Genomic DNA, 24,358 nt, shown 5'->3' on the forward strand with positions numbered 1-24,358 from the left:
AATAAGAGAAAACAAAAACAAAAGCAATGGAAGTAAACAATCAAAAATGCATACATATATACATCTTTAATATCGGCATATTCCCATTCAGACTATGTTGTATATAAATGGGGGTATATATACAGATGGGCTTACACTGGGCATACTATTTTGCAATCTGACTTTCCTTTTTTTCCTAATAATATACATACTGAATATTATTTACTGCTGACTTTATTGAATACTGCCTTGTAAGCTAAACAGTTTACTTTTTCCAAAAATTTCCTGTAATAAGGAGAATTGCAGGATCTGTGATAAACATGCCTTTTTTTTTTTAATAGTTTTATGGGTCACTTTTCACATATCTATCTATACACATTTAATCATATTGATTTTTTTAGTTTTTTATTTTATATCAATAGGATATGTATGTATGTCTGTGTGATATGTATGATATGTGTGTGCGATATATTATTTCATATATATATACTAAATGTGCCCCGTAACATTATATCATGGACACCTTTCAGGTCAATAGGACCTAGCTATTATTAATGGGATTCTATGTCATTATGTCATTCAGTTATTTGTCCCATGATGGGCATTCATGTTATATCTGCTTTAAATTTTTTTAGCAGTTTAAACCAATTGTCCAAAAAATGTGTCTGTATTATATGTATCTGTGTGGACTGATGTTTTCACAGGGAAGATTACCAGAAGAACAGTTTCTGAGTTAAAGAGTCTGTTTATCTTTTTTATGTTTATTTACTTATTTTGAAAGAGGGAGAGCACGTGTGCACACTTGCGCAAGCAAGCAGGGGAGGGGCAGAGAGAGAGGGGGAGAGAATCCCAAGCAGACTCCATGCTGTCAGTGAGAGCCTAACGTGGGGCTCAAACTCAAAAACCGTGAGATCATGACCAGAGTGAAATCAAGTCAGATGCTTAGCCAACTGAGCCACCTAGGTACCCTAAGAGTCTGTTTATTTTTAATAAATATTGACAGAGCGTTTTCTCAAAAAGCTTAGCAATCCATTTTCCACCAACAGTATGTAATACCCTATGTCAATAGTAGCACCATGCACTGACCTTGAGTGAACTTTTAGGTACTTTCTTACCCTCTCAATTATGTACAGAATGTCTCAGCCTGGCATTCAAGAGCCTCTATAATATGAATTCAATTTAACATTTGAGTATTTTCCTTCATTACTGTCCTAATAGATAGTACATCTATAGAAACCCTTACTTTATCCAAAGTCATTGCACTGTTTCTAAAACCACATTTGTCTTTTCTTTTTTTAAAATATAATTTATTGTGAATTGGCTAACATACAGTGTGTACAATTCCTTAAGCTTTACTCAAGACTGTTTGGATTTGGCTTTTTCTTCCTTTCTACCACTTTCCTCTTTCTGACAAAATTTCCCTTGTTCTTCAAGCCTACATTCTTCCTTGGTCTCCCTGAGACCTTCAGCTGTGTTCCCCTCCACTCTTGAACTGTCATCGTGTTTTATCCATGTCTGTCTTGTGGTACTTCTGTATAATGTATATTGTATTATATACAGTTCTTTATATACCTGCTTATTGCCCATACTAAATAGTAATATTTTGAAGATAGATGATCTGTCTCTTCATTAGTATTTTTCATATCTATACTTAATTTTTTTTTTTACCAAATTGAATTAAGGGGATCAGTGAAAGAGCTATCACAATATACTCAGTGAGTAGGGAACAAAGCAGAGGAAGCATTAAAAAATAATGAGTATATTTCACAACTGAGTTACTGGGAGAATGAGGATTCCTTTCTTTAACAAGTAGCAGGAGGAGACCATAGTTTAGACACAATCCGTTTTAGGCATTATCAGGACACCTGGGTGGCGGTGTACAATAGGGAGATAGTTGTATGCGATTCTGACTTTAGAGAAATTTGTATATAGACTTCCCTCAATTTATTTATATGCTTTTATTTTGAAATTAGAATGAGCTAACACATGTATAATAGTAGAAATAATTATTTCCTATATGGGAACACTCTAAAATAGTAGGAAATTGCTAAAAAGGCTTTGACCACCCATTCTTTTTTACAGGTGTCACAGATTTTGAAAGCCTTATTTTTCTCATGTAAGGCAGATTGGTGATGGTCACACTTCCAGTGGTGTGTGTGTGTGTGTGTGTGTGTGAATATTATTCTTAGTTCTTTCTAGGATAGCTGACGTTCAGCAGCTGACCCATACGTGTATGGTCATCCTAGTTATCAAAATAGTGAAATCCTTCTCTATTGGAACTTAGATTATTTATGATCCATATCCTATAAATGCTCTCTTGCCATCACCCTGGTAGGTCTAATCCTTCTCTTAGAATCCGTTTTCCTCTCTACCAGCTCCTTCCTTCTCACCCTAATCCTCCCATACTTAATTAAGATCTGGCAACTAAACTGTTAACACCTGACAAGGTAGAGCCCTCTTGGGTCCTGTTATAGCTCTGGATGGTGTCTATACATAACTGATCATCCCCAGATGTGTGTCCATTTGAATACACACAAAGCATGGTCCAGGCTTCTCCTCCCTTATTTGAACGAGGAATTACTCATTTGTCCATCTGAACCCGAGCCTTCTTCATCCATAGAGTACCACTCAGTCTTGACACGTCATTAATACATTAAACCAGAACTGCAAAAGCTAGAGATTTTAAGAATAAGAGGTTGAATGGGCATATTGTGAAAAGAATTCATCTCAGAGAGGACAGATACATGCAAGCCCTGTTTGTTTCAATATTTGCATTTAAAACTGCTGGAGGCAACTTAACGACAGATCAGATGATGATGCAATCCCATTTGTGAATTTAAATCTGATTTGTTTTGATATAGTTTTTACCAAGGAAAGCACTGAGGGAGGTTCTGTGCCACTGCTGTTGCTGGTGTTATTTAACCCATCTATTCCTTCTAATAAAAAATCTGAAGAAATAAAAAACTATTGATCTTTATTTATTGACTTCCTTGTGAGTATAGTTAAAGTTGACACAGATCAATCACAATAAAGTTAAATGGATGATATAGTGTAACGTGCCCTGAGGATTGCAGGGTGGGGGGGGGGGTTAATTATGAGAATGTTAACATTTCCCTGTATGCAAACTGGGTAGGGACAGGGATTGTCTGACTACATAGGGACACTAGTAGTGGAAGTGACAGAATTCTGGCCACTCCACATGTTCTTCAGCACAGTTTTAAGCCCCAGTGGTGAGGGGGAAAAGCAGGAATAAAGGGAAGTCACACAGCCATTTCTCAAATTTCTTATTAAATATGTGTTTCACCCTGTTCCTCTTTGGAGATCCTAACTAAGATTAATATCCAACATCGTCAAGAGGGAGAAGGGAAACATACCAGGGGTGGTGAGGCATGCTGGAAAAAGCAGAGTATCAGTCTTGAACTCTACTGCCCGCATCTAACCTATGCCACATTACAAGAGTCATTTCCTCTCTTCCTTCTACCCCTATCACTCTGCTATTTCTAACCCATGGAGTAAAATAATCTCTTGGAAAAAGAGCGTGTTGCCAGTGGAAGAGTCCTCATCTCTTCTGTTGAGGTTGAGTCAGGACCAAACTGCTCAGATAGCAAAGTCGTCTGACTAATAATAGTTGTCTCTGACTCCTGTGTAAACGAAGATGACATAGTTAGCTCTGATTAGCAGTGCACGTGTTGTGATTATCTTTCTAACATTGGGAATGTCTTTGCCCTGAATCGTCCACACATGCTCACTCAGTTCCCATTGTAGCCAATATCGAATCTCAGCTGAAATTAAGCAGTTGGTGGAGAGCAATAGTTACAGATCAACTAAGGGGTATTTGTGGGAACTGGAGCATAAATATCTTAGCTTCATTAGGCTAGTGTTCTGAAATGGACTCACTAAGCATCTTGATCCTCTTATGGATGCCTGTTCCAGTGACTGCAGTCCCGATGGCTACCAATACTTAGTTGTGTGTCCAGGTGGATTGGAATTGAAATGATGATAGCCTTGTAGTGGAAAATTATGAATCCTTCATTGTTGTGGCATAAAGTACTGCCATTTATGTCTTTTGTATTTGATTTTATTTCTAAAGAACCCAGGTTTTAAAGTCAATAACATTAACAGAATTCGAGAAAAGTGTATGGCCCTGCTTTATATTGTATTCATATGACATTTGAAACCAAGAACATTTCTGCTGGTGCTCAGAAACATGTTTTCCATCTTGTATATGGGCTTTTCTTTACCCCATCCCCTCCACAAAAACCAGACCTGACAGAAACCATTGTACTCTTATGTAAAGGTGAAAGAAATAGGGCTGCATCTCAGGGAATAAATGTTTCTTTGATTTCCTTTTCTTTTTCAATTGGTCGCCAATAATTTTAAACTTTCCTGGCGTTTTCCAGGCAGTAGAAGAAAGAAAGGAAGGGACTCTGGAGAGGAATTCTGGTCCTTTCTGTAAAGTGCTCTCACCTGGTTGTCCATTTTGAAATGCAGCCTGCCTGCATACAAAGAGACCACCACCATTTTTCACATGCAAAGACAATTGACACTTGGTCCAAATGCTGGAAATAAGGGTCACAGCAATTTCCATAAGAGGCAGAGTTAATGGGATTCTGGCCACTCCTAATACTACATGAAAATACTAAGTTTGGTGCAAAAATCATCTTAAAGTGCACACCTATATTACCAGGAAAAGAGAGTCCTGATCTCTTTGGGGAGCCTAGAAATCTAGGATGGCTAACTCATTTTCAGTGGATGGTACCTTCAAGCTTCTTGTTATCATCCACTTAAAAGGTTTATTGTGAGGGGCGCCTGGGTGGCGCAGTCGGTTAAGCGTCCGACTTCAGCCAGGTCACGATCTCGCGATCCGTGAGTTCGAGCCCCGCGTCAGGCTCTGGGCTGATGGCTCGGAGCCTGGAGCCTGTTTCCGATTCTGTGTCTCCCTCTCTCTCTGCCCCTCCCCCGTTCATGCTCTGTCTCTCTCTGTCCCAAAAATAAATAAAAACGTTGGAAAAAAAAATTAAAAAAAAAAAAAAAAGGTTTATTGTGAAGCTCATAGTATTTCTCCTGGGTAAGGGGTGAGAGTGTTTGGAGGAAGAAAACTGTTTCTTAAAAAATACCATGTTATATATACATTATTTTTGGAAAGGCTATTTATTTATTTTGATGAAAAGGAACTCTAGTTTCAGTGCTTCAATGGATATATTTGGTGATGCCTGCCTAATATATTAATAAAAGAACCTCATGGAACTCTCCTTGTCGGTTTGTTATTTTTCTTTAGATTCTTTTTTTTTGATTGAGTATACATGAGTTGAGTCAGTATTTGTGCATTCATCAAACGTTGATGAATAGTGTATTAATTAGGATTAGGTTCAGCTGCTAGTAACAGAAAAAAAATGGCAGTGGCTTAGGGAAAAAACATGTGCTTATTTCTCTCTGACTTGATATTCTAGAGGAATGCAGTCCAGGGCTGTATGGTGGCTCTGTTTCCCCTGGGCCTTCGAGTTCTCCACTCCACCAACCCTAGACTAGAGTCCTCAACCTTATGGTCTCCTGTGGCATTGATAATGCAGGCTGCAAGATAGAGGATGGGTTATGAAGAGAACAAAAGGAGAGATGTGCTCTAAAGACAGGATTCTGGTTTTTTTTTAAGTTTATATATTTATTTTGAGAGCGAGAGCAAGCAGGATAAGGGAAGAGTGAGAGGGGAGAGAGAGAATCCCAAGCAGGCTCCACACCATCAGCACAGAATCTGAAATGGGGCTCGAATTCACAAATGGTGAGATCATGACCTGAGCCAAAATCAAGAGTCAGATGCTTAACTGAGCCACCCAGGTGCCCCAAGATAGGATTCTTTAAGGTGGCAAAGGCAGGGGGCGCCTGGCTGGCTCAGTCGTTTAAGTGTCTGACTTTGGCTCAGGTCATGATCTCATGGTTTGTGAGTTCAAGCCCCACATCAGGCTTTGTGCTGACAGCTCAGAGCCTGGAGCCTACTTCATATTCTGTGTCTCCTTCTCTCTCTGCCTCTTCCCGACTTGTGCTCTGCCTTTCAAAAATAAATAAATGTAAAAAAAAAAAAAGATGGCAAAGAGGCATTTCCACTTTTATTCTAATGACTGGAACTTAATCACTTGGCCACTTGTTATTTCTGAGATACTGTGAAATGTAATCTTAATTCTGTGGGGTCCTGGCTTAATATTCTGCTATTATGGGAAAAAATTGGAGAACAGATATTAGAGTACAACTAGCATTCTCTTTAACAAGAAATTTACCTGATTTGGACACATAAATACAGCTGAGGGATGTAGGGAAGCCCTAACCCTTAGTTCTTCAAGGAATACTTCAGAAAAATGGTACAATGCCAAACATACATAGAATTAGCTACATTAAATGCAAAACAAGTAACCATTCTATTTGTTCTGTGCCAGTGTAAAATTGCTAAATGTCATCAAGAGGGGAAAATGCTAAGTCAAAGAAGGCTGTAAGCTCTTTGGTGTAATTCAACCAATGAGTTCTGGTGAACCAGATTGATGTTCTTCATCCTTGCCCTAAATGTCTTTGTTTATATCAGGATTTTCCATGATTATGTAGATTCAAGCACAAATGTTGTACTCATTTAGTAGTTCCAAATTTTGGCAATGATAATTTACAGTTTTATTTATGGTACCTGTGATTATTATATGGTACCTGTGATTATTTGATAATAACATCAACATATTTTTATTTGTTTCTCCCTTATAATCTCTTAGTGTCTATATCTCCTCTTCTGTCTTTATACATACCTTTTAATCTAGTATCTTCCACAACTAATTCAGAAATACTTGCTCCATTTTGAATAAACTGGAGAAAGATCCTCAAAGGTTTCCTATTGTTGGGGAAAACAGCCAACACAGCAGTAAGATGATCAGAACCACGGACAGCAACACACATGCTTCATCCCTACCCTAATCCCACATTCCCACAAGAGTTTTATTAATGTCTATAAATGTTAACCCTGAGGCAGTAGAGATTCAAGTGAGAGAGTCTGAAAGGGGAGAGCATTGGGGAAAAAGCCAGGGGCGGCCTACATAGTTCTGTACTCACTCCCCTTCCCACCTCCCACCCCCACATCACCAACCAGAGTAGTTTTTCTCCTGAACTCTCTCAACCCTTAATTAATTTCTAACATCTACCTCTATTACTATGGAAAGTATAGACCATGGAAAGTATAATAAACTTAAGATGGTATCTCATAATTTTCCCAGACTACATTTCTTCAACATATTAATGGTTTTAGCTTTGTTTTCAATTCAAGTATATGAACAAGGCATAATTCAAATTATTTGACGTATTTCCAGGATTAATTAAGAGGAATGCCTAGACTCCGGAGTCACTGGGTCCTGCTTATTGTTGCTCACCTAAAGTGCAACTTGTTCTAATGATTCTGACTCATTCCTTCTTATTCACACTCATTCTTTATGTAGTGACACTAGAGTTCAAGTTCTTTATTTTGTAGATAATTAGTTAAAAGCCCAGGAAAAAAAATCATGTAATAAGTTCAAGGTCATATGGAAAATTAGCAGCATATTTAAGCATCCATTCATTGTTTTCTGACCCCAGACCCATCACCACTCTGATGTACTGTAACATATCACTTCTTCAGGACATTAACATTAATCAGATTTAAGGTGGTTATAAAACACATAGTTTGTGGTCACCCTGAAAACTTTATAGCTCAACTACCTCTCAGACAGGGTTCTAAAACACATCATGGCTTTAACTCTATTATTTCTTACTCTTCCACTTGGTACATATTTATAGAACTCTTATCACATGCTGCATATTCTGATGGAGCAACCTACTCCATCTGCTTGGGCTTCAGAGCTGGATACTGATGAACCATGAGTCAAAAGTATCCATGGAACTGAGGACTCTCATTCAGGTATATGGATCCAGAGCCCAGTTTGTAAGAGCCCCTCCGTTGGCTTTCTCACTGAATGCTTGCCTTAACTAACGGTGATCAGCAGCAAAGTGTGTCTGTGTGAGCTCACCTTTACTCCAAAACTGACCTAATAGAGACTTCCAAATGGAGAACTGACAAGACTCTGGGGCAGGCATAATTTCAGAAATAAAATGCAACAGCAGTTCAAACATAGCACAGTCAGTTCATTCCTTTTTTTTTTTTTTTTTTTTTTTTTTTAATTCAGTGCAGTGCTCTGGGCATATAGTTTGTTTTCTTTTTTGATCCTCAGTTTTGCTCTTTTTCCCCTCTCTCACTGAGGACCATATCTAACCACATCCACCAGACTTCATAAGAGTGCTGAGTTGTCATGCAGGAGTTTTACCTCACACTAGGGAGATATTAGTTGATAAGATCCACCTTGTTCAGATTTATTGCTTTAGCATATTTCATGCTAAAAATATTTTTTCTACCATCTGCTAAGATTAGCACTCTAGTGGTATAATAAATTTACTCACCCTGTTTCTGTGATGTAGTTTGGAACCAACTTTATACTTTATTTGGCCTAATTGAAAATAGGATAAGATAAATGATGCACTTTGAATTTCTCTCTCCGACATACCATTGTTCATTACTTCAACAGAAGATGAGTACATGCGATTGTAATTTTAGTGGTTCAGTAAAACAAAAGTTCCCATGGCAAAAATACAGCTTTAGCCATTGTCATCATCCAGTGGAGTCTTGTAAAAAATATTTAATGTTGTTTGGCCCTCCCAAATTGAAATATTGTGTTTCATTGAAATACAAAACTGGTGGCCATCTTTCCAAAACATGTTATGAAAAGAGATATATTTCATGGAAATATGGGACTTGGTATTCATTTACATCTGAGGCCCAAACTTAAGGCCAAATTTAGAATCTGATATATTCTTGGCTCAGTAGGACATGTGGATTTCCTTCTCTGATTTAGTCTTCTGCTCAAGCTTGAGTTGTTTTGGCCATTTTGAAAGAGAAGTAGATGTAGGGGGTTTATTATGTGTTAGATTGCTATGGACCCATACTCTTGTGTAGCAGATCAAAGTCTCCAACTTTGATCCTGGGCTGGACTGTGAGACTTGCTTTTGCCCAGGGGACATCAGCAAATGTGATGCAAGCAGAGGCTTTAAAAATGCTTGAAGACTGGGACCTAGAACGCAGTCGCCACAAAAAGAAGTAGTGACTAGCCCATTTGAGACGGGTGGCCAGGCTGACAGACAACACCAACCTCTAGACATGTGAATGAAGCCATCTGAGATTATCCAGCCCTTTGTGAGCCACCAAATGATGATAGTTGCATGTGTGAACCCTGGTAAGACTAGCAAAAGAGCCGTCTAGCTGAATTCAGTCTAACTTGTTGACTCACAGAGTCATAAGGAAATAATATTTTTACTTTTTTTATTTTGACTTAAATTTCTTTCTTAATTTTTAAAATTGTGATAAAATACACGTAACAGTATTTTTAATTATAATCTACAACTTTCTGAGGTGGTTTGTTATACAGTAACAAATAACTGATAGAATATCTAAAACTTTCCTCTACCACCAATAAACACAGAGAACTTTATGATTAGGATTGAGAATGATGGACAGACTAAGGCCTAGATTAAGCCATAGTTGTGGCTGGGTGGTAGTTGCTAAAGAGACCATGTGAAATGTACTAGAAGATCAAGATAAGAAAAAAAATGGAAAACCATTATTTATTACTGTTTATAAACATTATATACCTCACTTTCCCCTCCTATAAAATGGGCATAGTAAGGGTAACTTCTGATGAGGACTAATCCACATAAAGCACTCAAAACAGGGCTTAATACAGAGTAAGCATGCAATAAATATGAACTATTATCATCCTGTGTACATAATATATTAACATGTGATTGGCCAAGTATCTTTGCAGCCATGATATTAGTGACTCACAAAGTTGAAACACAATAAATAAATAGAGGTGGTTAAGACTTTGTGATTCTAATTTAGTTTACAAGTGATGGGCATGTCATGGCTCAGCTGCAGAGAGCTGTCTGCAGATTGGCCACTGGGCCCTTTCCAAATGTCTCTGTAGGAAAGTTAGTTTTAAATCAAGTTAACACAAAATCCTACACGAAGTTTTCACAAGAAACTTTTTACTCCCAAATTACCAATTTGACCTATGTCTATACCCTCAGAAATCAGAAAGGAAAAATAGCACATAATGTAATAAAAATACCTCCATACAGCCCTATTTCCCATGCCAGATCGTTTTCCCTAGTATAGAAAGAACTATCAAATGATTAATATGATGTGATGTAAAATTCTTGAAAATATATAAAAATCTAGATATTTAAATTTTTTCCTCTTAACATTACAGTTTGGTGACCAGGTGATGGCAGGAGTCTATATTTGAGTGTGAGTCTTTGAGCGTGAGCATACTCAGTGTGTGAAGAAGGCTTCCTCCACATTTTACCAGATATGATGTATTCATTTGCCAAAAGGTATAATTTGTATATTGTGGTCTGAGTTTGAAACATGGATATGTTTAAGAGAGGGAAAGTGTTGTCCCAGTTCTCTGACCAGAGCCTTGAGGCTCTACTGAAATGCCTCAGTATTTTGTGGATCTTTCCTTTTTACCTCTTTCCTTCCTTCCCTCCTTCTCCCCTCCCTTGTCCCTTCCTTCCTTATTTCTATCTCTCTTCTCTTCCTTCCTTCTTCCATTTTACCAGTATGGTTGACTGGAAGAGAGGAGTATATGTTTATTAGAATGTTATCATCTGCTGTACTGTTTCTGACTTTCTTAGTCATTAAAAAGTGAAAGCAATAAACTTTAACCTTTCTACGCCTCTTCTTGTCTCTACAATCTGGGAAACCTTCATAGGAGTGAGGTAGAAAGCCAAAACTGTTATTTATTTATAAATCAGTGTATCATGGTGGTCAAGAGCCTGGTCTTGAGTCTGGAAAATCTGTGTTCAAATCCACACCCCATACTTTCTAGGAGTCTGACATTGGGCGGACTAATTAGTCTTTTTGAGGCTGAGCCCATCACCTGGTAAATAAGGTTAATGATTGCCACCTTAAAGAGCTGAGATGATTAAGTGATTTTATATACGCAGCATGAATGGTACATAAATAGTGGTCAATGAGTGGTGAGGATTATCATTTCATTTAATAGAATGTGCTGGGCTATGTCATGAAAATTTTCAACCACCCACTCTGCCCACCAGCTCTACACCACTTACTACTAACTGGAATAAGACAGCTGATCAGGGATGGGGTTAAGGTCATGTCCTCTCATCAGCACGGACCTTAGAGATTACTAAGCTCAAAATCATGGCCACAATGGCTGGCACTCTAACATCCTGTTCTCACCCACCCACAGGTCACATCTACATTTTCAACCCGAGACTGATTTAAAATGAAGAGCAGCAGAAATAACATTTAGGTGATGTTATTTCTCAAGATGATTAGTTCAACCTGCTCATTTTTCAACCTTGTGCTATCTAATATGCTAACCAGTAGCTACATGTACCTATTGAATAATTGGAATATGGCTAACCTGAATTGAAAAGTGCCATAAGTATAAAATATACACTAGATTGTGAAGACTTAGTGTAAAAACTAATGTAAAATATTGCATTAATAATTTTAAATTGATTATACATTGAGTGATTGCATTTTACACACATTATATTTAAAAAGATATTAAAAGGGATGCCTGGCTGGCTCAGTCGATGGAGCATGCGACTCTTGATCTCAGGGTTGTAGGTTGGAGCTTCATGTTGTGTGTAGAGATTACTTAAAAATAAAATCTTAAATTTTTTTTAATATTAAAATTAATTTTCCGTTAAAACTTTTTTTTTTTTTACTGTGGCCACTAGACAATTTAAAATAATATTTGGGTTCATATTCGTGGTTCACATTATGTCTTTTTTGGGCAGGACTGTTTCAAACAAAGCAAATTAGGCATATAGATGTGAAGTGACTTGCCCAGGACAGCTCAGCTTTCATCAGCAGGACACAGATGTGATTCCAGATTGCGTAGCTTACAGTGATTTCTCTCTCAACACACAACCTTTTTTTGGCTAACGATCTTTTTTTTTTTTTTTTTTTTAGACTGTAGAATTGGGTCTCTGATGGTGTCTGGGTCCCTGAAAACTGAGGTTTCTTTGAAAAATACTGCCAGTACCTCCTGTGACTGGCTGTGCTTTTTTGTTGTTGTTGTTGCACTGCCTGGGAGACTGTGCTGCTGTTATCCATTTCTTGCGTCGGTTACAGAAATTGGTATTGTATCTAAAACAATTGCTGTTATTAACAGGTTAAGCTGCTGGGATGTTAAAATAAAGGCTGCCCAGCTTTAGTGCATTTTGTTGTAATCATCTCCCAGATGCCTTGTCGGAAATCAATTCAAGTTCAAAACTGGCTGGAATTGGGAGGTCAAGGCTTTGGCAGACTAAATATTTTATCTTCTGCTCATGTCTGGAGCTTTTAAAGATGTGGATTGGGGGCTCTTTTCTCATACCCCATCTGGACAAAGATGATTGGCTTTGCCATTTTGCCCAGGTTAGGACAAGGTTAAAATCAATTATAATCAATTATTAAGAGTCTTCTGTGGCTGCATTGCTTATAGGGGGATTTTAAAAGTTTCTCAGTTCTGAAACATGCATATCTTAGTTGCTGCTGGAGATGTTGTTATTCTAGAATGTCAAATATAGATGTTATCAGCATCAGGAGTAAATACGCAGAATTTCTACTTCCCATTTCCTTGATACCTATGTTTCAGGACAATGAGAAAAACCTAAAAAGGCTGAGATAATCATCGCTGCTGCACCAAGTTGAAAAATCTTGTTACCTTCTTATATGTGTTAGACAACTAGAGCTATTTATAATTTGGTCACACTGTCAAATTATTTCCTAGGAATTTATTGAGAGGCTCTCTGCAGTTCTTATGTGATCATTTGCAGTATAAATGCACATGTAAGTGCTCAATCTAAGGTAGACTGAAAGAATCATAGATTTCTAATTCCATAGTAATTTTGAGACAAGCTAGATCCAGCCCTACATTTTATGATAAGAAAACTGAGGCTGAGAGAATTTAAATGGCTTCCCCAATTCTTACAGCTATCCAAAGGGAGAATTGTATCTCCATGTTCCCAAATGCACATGTGGTCCCTAAACATCCAAATGAATCTTTTCCTTTTATATACTAATAATTTTCTTCACAATGATTTAAGAAGAAAAGCTACTTGTACAAAATGAATTTCATTCTGAACCTTGGACCAAGACATGAACTCAATAAACAGAATATAATTTTAAAGTGTTTTCAAAAGGTCACTCAGCTTTATCCTTCATTTCATTTTCCATGAATGGAAATTCTTTGTATCTTAAAATTTCATCCAGATGCAGTAGCTGAGGGTTCAAAATGCTGCCCCCCAATTCTACTTTATTCAGAGTCTATATAGAAGAATAAATCTAGAAAATACGCCAGAATTTTTCTAAAGGCGTGTGCAATACCAGCTATTGAATGAAGAGCGTGGACCACATGCCGATTTTGTCTAGGATGAGCCCATCATTGGCAAACACTACTACATGTTTTCATAGCAAGATCCTTATCCTTGTACTGTACTTAAAAAAAAAAAAAAGAAAAACCACACTATTCCTAATTTGAGAAAAGCAAACACATGTAATCAGGGGGCAGCTCTTTGATTTTTAATACTTACTTATCTTTCCACCATTAAAATGAAGACCCTACAGTACATATTAGCTGTCCACAAGCTTACGTTGGCAGTAGAACCAAAGTGAGATATATGTAAAGTTTTTGCAAAATTAAAATTACGAGGCCTCAGTCATAATAATTGTGTAGACATCAATGAAACACAAAGTAGGATTGGGTAAGATCACAGCTTGAACCCAGACAAACCTGGTTTTGTGCCTGGCTCCACCATGACTAGCTATTTGGCCATGGACATGTTACTTACCTTGTTTAACTTCACATTTTTCATGTGGAAAACGGGGGTACTAATTATGCTAACCTCAGGGAGTTGTTTGAAGATTAAATGAAAAAATGTCTGTAAAACACTTACCACAAAGCTTGGAGTATAGGATAGCAAGCTCCAATAAATCTTAACTATAGTAATGATAACAAATAATAATCATTATCATTAATAATGGTAGCAGCAACAGCAGCAGTCACACTGATAATATATATATTCTCTATTTCTAACATTGTATTATTTTCCTTTGCATCTATATGTGCACATATGGGATAGAATTGCTTCAATGTCTGTTCAGATCAAAAGTTCTGGATGAATTTTTCATCATGGTTTATTTCATAGCAACACAATTCAAATACTGAACCCTTTATCTGTGTGGAAGGATCACAATGTTCATTTGGATCATTGGTTATATTCTAAGAACAGTTTATTCACTGCATATGCAGGGGTAAACTGATCCTGATATTACAAGGGGTATTAATTAATTGGTAGAACTGTTTACTCTTTCTTTCTGTATAATATCTAAGTTTGTAGAACATTGTATCAGAACAAACTTTCAAAACCTTTCAAACTCAGCAGATGGCATAATGCAGTGCAGAAGATGTAAGGATTATGGAATAAGACAGACTAGTAGATTTTGCCACTCACTTGTTGGGTCTTGGGCAAGTCACTTCACCTGTCTGAACCTCTGGCTTGTTATATATAAAATGGAGAGAATAGTACTTACTTTCTGTTATCATTTTGAGTGTTAAAATTAATATAATGCAAGTAAAACTCTTAGCACAATGCTTGATTCATGTTAAGTGATTCTTAAGTGGCTGCTGCCATTTTTATTTTGTGTATTCATGCAACTGATAAATTATGGTATTTGTTTCAGGGAAGTGAATAAACATTTAAATTATATCCATTCATAGTGTCAGTCCACAAACATTGATTGATTGATTGATTGATTGATTGATAACTGACGTGTGCTGGACACTATGCTAGACCTGGAGGGAAATGGTAAGCAAGAGAAACAGCCTTAAAGGATGAATGGTGGGGCATGAGGCACGGTGAAAGAGAACAAATAAACAAGTGATTTCGGTAAATTGCATTAGAGTTTCACCGACTATCTGTTCTCACTGGGGTTGGTAGCCAGTTTGGCTTGCCTCGTTGTAGCTATCAGCTCAGAAGACCACCAGTTTGGAATCTGGATTCCGTGTACACATGCTTTGCTTTGAAGTTGTGCAGTCCTTTACCCTGTGTTTACATAGTTCCTCCATCCAAACATCTCGAGCATTTAAAATTGGCTCAGGAACCTAGTGTGTAACTTCCTAGCTGAGAAGAGAAACTGAAAATATACTCTACCTGCTAGAGTGTTGACATAGCAACAGATAAAGAAGCTCAAGAAAACGACTTTCCATTCTCAAAGGTACCCTGTGATGTCCTGCTATTTATTTTTCTTTGCCTGGGCATCGTTTCTTCTTAACTGGTTTTGCATCTGATAAGATGAACATTGAGCATTTGCAGTATGTTCCTTGCCTGTTGTCAGTTACCAGCCACAGATCACCAGCAGGACCTGCTATTCTTGCATTCAGTACCAGCGCTCCTCCATTCTATTTGGATCTACTTGCTTAGTACCAGGCATGGAAGCATAGAAAGGAGTAATAGAAGAATGAATAATCCTGTTTAGTTTTCATAGAGAAGAGAGTGATTTGAAGGAATGAGTACTCCAGAAGACCCCCATTTCCTTCACCTTTGTGAAAGGAATGCCCTATGTTTTAAATAATGGTTCGTGTGGTATGCAGCATATCCAAAGAGTAAATGCAGAGATGAAAGCTTCTATTTATTTTGTACACTGAAAATAGAGATCTGGAAATCGCATCTGCTTCTCATTTAAATGTATTTTTTTCCCTAATTATTTAGATGTATAGAGGCATCAAGCCAGGTTTCAGTCAACAACAAAGGTCTTGTGTTATCTAAATAAAACCTCATTCCTGAAGCCACAGGTCATAACACTTAAAATAACTTAAAGATCTCAACATGGCTTTCAATGCAAAGTAATTATAATGCCTGGGTCATGAACAATATTATTTTTGTTTTTATTTTTTTTAATTTTTTAATGTTTATTTTATTTTTGAGGGAGAAAGAGAGAGATAGAGAGAGAGACAAAGCATGAGTGGGGGAGGCACAGAGAGAGAGGGAGACACAGAATCAGAAGCAGGCTCCAGGCTCTGAGCTGTCAGCACAGAGCCCCACACGGGGCTTGAACCCACAGACTTGTGAGATCATGACCTGAGCTGAAGTCAGATACTTTAACTGACTGAACCACCCAGGTGCCTCTGTTTTCATTTTTTAAATCAAGTCTAAAGGTATGGAGAAATATAACTATATTTCCTGACACTTTATAACACCAGGTAATTTAACCTTGGTTCTGAGTCACCTTACTTTTTTTTTTCTTAAGCTTATTTATTTATTTTGGTAGAGAGAGTACAAGCAGGGGAGGGGCAGAGATAGAGAGAAGAGAGAATTCCAAGCAGGCTCAGCTGCGGTCAGCACACAGCTCAACACAGGGCTTGATTCCATGAACTGTGAGATCATGACCTGAGCCAAAGAGTCCAGTGCAAATGCCTAATCGACTGAGCCACCCAGGTGCCCCCTGACTCACTTTACCATTTGAAGAATAAACTTTGGAATCATGACTTCCATCTCTTGTTTGTAGTAGAGAAGGATAAAGACCCTTTGGGGTCTTTGGGTGATTTGATAATACAGATTAGATATTGGAAGCACATTCGAGAAGGTGGTGCCTCACATATTAACTGGTATAATTATGACTCCCTCAATTCCATGACTCACAAAATAGAAGAGTCCACAATAAAGACCTTTTTTTATATAAGCTCTATAGCTATTCAGAAACATTGTAATTTTGGAGAGAAATGAATTCGAAATTTAGAGGAAGAGGGCCCTTAGAACCAGCAAGTTCTCTGAACAGTGGGTGTGGTTGTGGAAGCCCAGGCGGTGTGGTGGATCTGTAGCCTATGGACAGATCTGTGCTATGTAGGTGACCCCACAGCCAAAATGAAGACAGAAGCAAAGGAGGGCCTAACTGGAGGAGAGAGCTGTCACTCATTGCTTTAAAAATGGTGTTTGCAAGGCCATGTGAAAAAATGAAGCTATCCCTGATTTCGTTAACCCCTTCCCTCCATGAGGACAAGGCTTCTAGTTGCTCCTCTGCACAGCTCTGACTGCAGATTGGCTCTTACAAGGGATCTCCTAATTATTCCCAGTATGACTAGAGGCTGAAAAGATGTTGAATTGGGGAAAATGGTCTTTTATATTGCCATTTATTTATTTATTTATTTATTCATTGAAAGGAGAGCAAATGAATGGGGAAGGGGCAGAGAGAGAGAGGAGAAGAGAGAGAAAATGAATGGGGAAGGGGCAGAGAGAGAGAGAGAGGAGAAGAAAGAGAATCTTAACCAGGCTTTGTGCTCAGCATGGAGCCCAATGCAGGGCTAGATCTCACCACCATGAGATCACCACCTGAGCTGAAATCAAGAGTTGGATGCTTAACCGACTGCACCACCCAGGTACCCCCATATTGCCTTTTAGATAATTTACAGTATGTTCTGGAGATGTAAATTGAAAAGTTAAAAAAAAAAAAACACTTCTCTATTTCTGTCTGGCTTGCCCACCATACAAACCTATTTCAGTCTTATTTTACTAGCTCACCAACCAACAGCACTCATGGCTTCCCTGATACATGACAATTGAATTTAGGATAAGAGTTTACATTTTTATATTTTCATATGATTTATAATCTGCCTAATTTCAAAAAGGATTTGGAGCAGCAAGAGTAAATGACCCTGGGAGTTACACTGATATTTTTACTCTTCATTTGGTCCATAGTTTAGACTGCATACATTTCCATAACTGAGCAAGGATCATATCTGGATGACCTTTATCCAGGGTAAAATTCACAGAATTGCAGGAGGTGGAAAATGAGTTCTTCAGTATTTACAAAATCACCAGAGGCACATCTGAATGAGTTAAGTATTCTGCCCAGTGTCTGTAGTGGTTCTATTAATTATATTGTTTTGTACTTTAGACACATTTCCTGTTGGAGGTGAAAGGAGAAGATGAAAAGATTTAAAGTACCCCTTGGATTGCTGTGTGACTTTGGGCAAAACACTGACCACTCTGAGCTCTAGATTCTACATCTGTTAAATGGGGATAATAAACTAACAGCATCTTTATGATGGGGTTGTTGTGAGGAGCAAATGAGATAATGTATATGTAAGAGCTTAGTAAACAATAAGTCACTATGTATTATGCAGTCAGTGTGGGTGAATGCTTTATTTACTTCAATCTCAGCTTCATACACTGAGAGAGACCAGGCCCTAGCTCTCAGGGATGCTCTGTGAAAAGTGCCTCATTGTGTTTAGGCTTTATTTATTGAATGCATTTGAATGAGCGATCATTCTAAGAGCAGAGAGTCATTCAATTTGATCTCACAATGGGGTGATGGGTGAGGCTGGAAACTACATTCTCAAATGCATTATCCAGAACACAGGAAACAAAACCACTTTTTAAAAGTGACTCATCTTTAATATCTCATAGCAGTTTTGAAATACTTCATTCATTCATTTTTATAGCAAACTCTTAATTGAGAATGTCATAAACCGCTTTGCAGAGAGAGGCAATCATGACCTGGGAAATTAAGTGGAGTAATTTACAAATAGGCTTTTGTTGGGCTGGAGATTTTAGCTTATTCACAGTTTGCCTTTAGGTTATCTTAGCAACACACACTCCCCTTTCCCCACCCTTTTGGCAGTATCTATTTTGGGTGCCCAATATGCGCTGAAAATGAAACCAAACAGTTTCCTATATGTTGCTTTTTCCTGGCCTGCATTACAAAGTCCTTCTGACCCATTATTCTCAAAAACAAACACTGATCACTGTCATTGTTCTTTAAGACCCTTCATCTTTTCACCTCATCTATTGTCTATCCAACTTTCTTTCTCTGTGGGTCATATAAATAATATTGTGAATGAATGAACTCTGGGCCCATTTCCAACCAACCTTGACCTATGTCCTGGGCGAGTTCCCTCTTTTTTTATTTCTTTACAACTGGGAGTCTCCATAATTTGGCACTTGAGAAAATATATCATTTTTTTCTTACTTTAAAAAATATCTTGTTCCTCCTCCTCCCCAACCCAATTCTATTACAACTTATGTGAAAAATGCAGACTGCTAAGTCTGATACACTTGGATGAAACCCCTAGTTCTGCCATTTACGAGTTGGGTCACCTGGGATGATAATAATTACTTCATAGGGTTGTTGGAAAAGGTGAAAAAAAAAGATAACTCATATGAAGCATAAAGCACATAATATGAGTTCATTAAATCTTACTCAAAGATGAATTCATTGATTCCTCTCTAGACAAAGCTTCCTCTTTAAGGAGAGGAGGAAGAGAAAGAACTTTCTCTCTCTCTCTCTCTCTCTCTCTCTCTCTCTCTCTCTCTCTCGTAACCAAGGATGCATTGCCCCAACTTTCCCACCCACAAACTCTTAACCTTTTACTGTTGAAGATCCTGTGAACTTTCACCTAATTTCAGTCTTGCAGCTTTATCAAATGTTCATTGGTTTCAGTTCATTCTTTTTAACAAACATTGATATCTCCTGTTATGTGCCACGTATTGTGCTTAATGTGATCAAGAAAATGTTAAATACAAAATTCCTGCCTGCAGATTAGCGAAATACTTTTTAAAGCCATGGATTCATACAGTACTCCTCCCACTCTCCCTTTCCCATATACATATGCTGTCTTAAAAATTAAGCTTGGGGAAAGGGGGAAGAAAGTATCCATGAAGAGAACCCAGTGGACTACAGCTTTCTAGGTCACTTTCCACAGGCTGAACATCGACGATACAGTTTGTGCAAGGTACAAGCCATACCCTACATTTCATCCTATGGGTATTGTGCATATTTCTGTGCTTAGGCACTATGTCTTACTTAAAAATTATTTGAGCCTTCTTGCTCTTACTTTATTAGGTATTGATTCAGCATTTTAACTCATAATTTGCAGTTTTCTGATTTTATATATCCACATGCAATCCATTTGATCTTAAAACAATTGCTTCAAAAGCAGTATTTATCTAGCTTAACAGTATTAATAGTCTTCTGCCAAAGGTTCCTGACCAATTTATCTTTTTAAAAGACAGAATATTTATAAAATTTTTAACTAGGTTAGAGCAGCTTATTTATTTAAATGATAGGTAAAATGAAAAATAAAAATAAAAAAGACTGCGTTGGTGATGACAAAACTCAGTAAGTGCCCATCTCTTTCCACCTGCAGCAACAAATAGCCAACAGGTTATCATTGATTTTGGTAGATTCATAGAATTTCCAAGATGAGAAATAATATCTAGTCACCTATTACTCAAATAGTGGTCCATAGGCCAACGACATCATCAGAACTTGGGAGCTTGTTCAGAATGCAACAAAATCAGAACATGTATTTTAACGGAATCCTCAGATGATCCGTAAACCACTCAAAGTTAAAATTGACGTTCCATTTTAAACCACCTCCGCCCTTTATTTAAGAGATGAGAAAGATCGAACTCAGAGTTAGTGCAGGCTAGGGCCTACACTCCAAGTTCAGAGTTCTCTTTTGTACTCAGGGCTGCCTCAGTGGCTTTCTCACTGTTAACAGTAGAAGTAAGAGGCTACTGCCCAGCCGTTCACTATAGGTTTCCTTTTATCTTAGTTTCCTGGCTGATGTGTGGTGGTCTAGAAAAATAAATTTCAAGATTAGAGAATGACTTTCCCTTTCACCCTGATTTTTCTTGTGCAGGAGGCCATTTGGCTTATCATCCTATATTGCATACACCTCCTAAATAACAATGAACCCTTAATGAGGCCAGAACCCTTTTTATTATCATTAACGTTTGTCAGCACCTATGATAGGAATTTTACCACCTGACATTCTTTCCCCAACTCACAGGTTATGATTGTGTAGTACATCTCCACTCATATAAGGAGGATTGAAAAGGCTGAGCCAAACCCTGTTAACAAAACAGTCCCCTGAAGGGCTATAATATTGCTCAGTGGTAATATCATCCCTATGCATTTTATCTTGTACATGAAATCTGGGCTAATTATCATTTTCTCATACAGTACATTTTAGACCATTGTGTTTTTGTGTCCCTGCCTAGTTCATTAAGCAGGGTTTTACAGCTCCTCCAGTAACAGGATTGCTATTGACACTTTCATTAGACCCATAATTCAAATGCTTGTCTGCCTTCCAAATGGAAGCCTCTCAGTCCAGAACCACAATCTGGCCACCGACCGTATGTTGGCTTTTAGAACTGTCATAAACTCATCATCACATTCAAGTTCTTGAAGGGTCAAAATCTGCTTTCTTGGTGAACTGTCTCCATCCAACAAACAGTCAACGTGTTCTCCAAGAATAGTCAGCCAAGCTTTTTCTGTCGCTCTCTGAAAACTCTTCCAGACAGTTCTTAGTATAGTGCAACTATGACACAAATAATCATTGCCTATATTTAAATAATTCCCCGCTTCATTCATTCATTCTGTTATTTTACCATTTTAGATCAATATACCCATCATTACAGCAGATGTTGTAATGACTTAAAGATAAATAAGATGGTCTGTGCCTTGGAGTATCTTATAGTCTAATAGATGTGTGTAAGTGCAATGTGAACATTTTCACCACCAGGTTGTAAGCAATTGGAATGACTACAATTGTAGATTGCTGTGCTCTAACTAATGGCTGTTATCAACTGTTTTCTCATCAATGGTTCAAATGGAAATAGCATCAACCAGCCTAGGCTTGTCCACAGACATGATTCCGATGGGCAACAGGGACAAAGTAGGGCTGGATCAGAGATAGTCAGTGCTCTGGTGATCATGAAAAATGGTCTTTGTTTTTTTATTAGTGTTTTGTTTTTCTCTTTGACAAGGTTCAAGAAAAGGTTCAATGCAAATATTTGATCTAACTGACAATAAAGCTTTTTAGGAGAGCCTACTAGACAAGGAAAATTTCTGCTTTTAATGTTTGCAGAAGTAACTTATCTTGGCCCTTTGTGAAGAAGCAGGAAATCTGAACAGACTTATGTAGCTTCAGTGTGCAGTTGAGGTTTTCAACCTTTACAAATTGCTTTTAGCTATTTATTTGAACATATAATTGTAGACCATATATTTCAAGGTACAGTTAATTGTGTTTGATTTAAAAGGCTGCTGTTTGGATACTTTGCTTTTGTTTTATGACCAATCAAATCACAAAACAAAAAACAAACAAAAAAACTTATCTGTGGGTAGTTTTTACCTTCATTGTATCTTCGCCTTTGAAAGAGAGGAAGAAATGGAAAATACGAGAGTATGGTCTTGTACCGTATCTTCACATGCTTTTTTTTTTAGTTCTTAGCCTTACCTAAGTATACACATGCAATTACCTCCTCTGACCAAACCCATGTCTGGACTCCAGAAAAAGAAGGGCTCCCTGCTGGAATGGACTCACACCACTAAGCAGAAGAAGGATGTAAATCTGGTGTCTGTTGCCGATCAGGATAATGTGGCTCCATTTTGCAGTAATACTGCTGTGGTGTTGGAAAATGACTTCAGCATTTTTCCCAGTGCATTTCATTCCACTGCATGTGCCTTCAGAAACATGCCCGATCGCGTGATGGAGGTCAACAACAATGTAGGGTTTAGAAATTGTTGCTTAGAAATCACACTCACTTAAATACCTGAATCTGTCCATCAGCCATGCCATAGCTTATTCCAAGCTTGTGCAGAAGAGTGATTTGCAATCTCCTTGCTTTTCATTTCAAGTAGCATCACTCACTTTAAGTCAGATATTCAGGCCTCTTCAGAAGCCTCCAGGGTGAAGGACAAGTAAGAAGAAGCTTATCAAATCTTTCACAACTGGGGCCAACTGTATCTATTGCATCAAATTTGTTACTTCTTTCTCTGATATTTTATTTTAAAATCACACATTATTCCTTTCATGTGACAAATAATGAGGATTTTGGCACATAATTTCACAATCCCAATGGCTCTTTTTTGGTTCTACACATTTAATTGGTCACTCCCCAGGTTAAAAGCTGGGCCAAAATGACTGGGGTTAAGGGAGAGGATCTAATATTTGTTTTTGTAAGTTCTTCCCCTTTGAGTTATCTTCCCTCATCTTTTATCTTTTATAAGCTCAGGTTGCATAACTAAATTCTGGGTTTTTTTTTCTTTTTCACTCACAAGGACTTACCAATTTGGGCTTCTTCCAGCGCTAAAAACCGATTACAAATATGAAACAGATTTTACTACTGGACTTGAATACCATATTAAAAACAAGAATATCATCAAAATAATTGAAAAAGATCCTCACCAAAGAATAGATGCAATGTGAATGGCAAGATATCAAGGAGGTAAGAGGTAAATTTCTTAATAAAAACATGTTTGTCATGTGGTCAGGTGTATACCAATTATGACTCTAGGCTAAAGGTAGCATTCTTTCTCAGTTAAGGGTCAGAGAGGGGAGAATCATTTCTAATCAAAAAAACATACTGGATAATCCAGTTTCCTTTTTTTCTGGGTCTGTCCATCTAACTGTTAATTATAGAAATATTGCACAATGCTAGATTCTTTCTAAGGACATCATTTTAGAAGAGCGGTATGCTTAGTACAGGAAACATCCTCCACAAAAAAATACTCCCAGAGACATTTACCAATTTCTTGTGCTTCATCTTGAAAGCACATCTTGAAAACCCATCTCCAGGATGACAAGGTAGCAAATCAGGGGCATAGGGCAATAAAGCTCTTAAACCTTGTTTATCTTGATGTTGGAAGAAAGGACATTCAGTCCCCCAAAACCAAAGGGCAGGAGATGGGTGGGAGGGTACCTGAGGTGGGCATGTGAAAGACTCTACCGAACAAGAATGTAACATGAGGATTTGAGGAGGTGGTGGAAATGATTTTTGAAAGGAATAATGGAGATTGAACAGTGAGTATGTGAGCTCCCAGAGTGTGCTATTTGATAGGCTCAGGGTATTAGAAAATGAGAGAACGTATGAAATGTTAATAGTAATTGCTGTGCACTGCATTCTTGGATCTCCATTCTCCTCAATGAATGAGTAAAGGGTGGTATCCCCCAATTTTAAATAAAATGTCACTTTGGGTCTGAACACATGGCTGCAGCCTTTATTTCACTCAGAAAGCAAATATTCAACTGGGCACCTTGGCAATGAGATTTCTTTTAAAATAAATACTAGTGTCTTCTCAGTGCCCAAGCCTCAGCGTAAGTACCAGGTTTCCAGTTTTCTTCATGTGGCCAAGTTTGTAAAGAGCAAATGTTAGAAGAAGCTGTCAGCTTTAGCACTGGTGGAACTAGTTCAGTAACTAGGTGACTGAACCCAAGTCAGTCATCCGAGGTAATGCTGTGCACTA

Source organism: Lynx canadensis, chromosome A3, assembly GCF_007474595.2.
Source record: "Lynx canadensis isolate LIC74 chromosome A3, mLynCan4.pri.v2, whole genome shotgun sequence".
Taxonomy (NCBI): Eukaryota; Metazoa; Chordata; class Mammalia; order Carnivora; family Felidae; genus Lynx; species Lynx canadensis.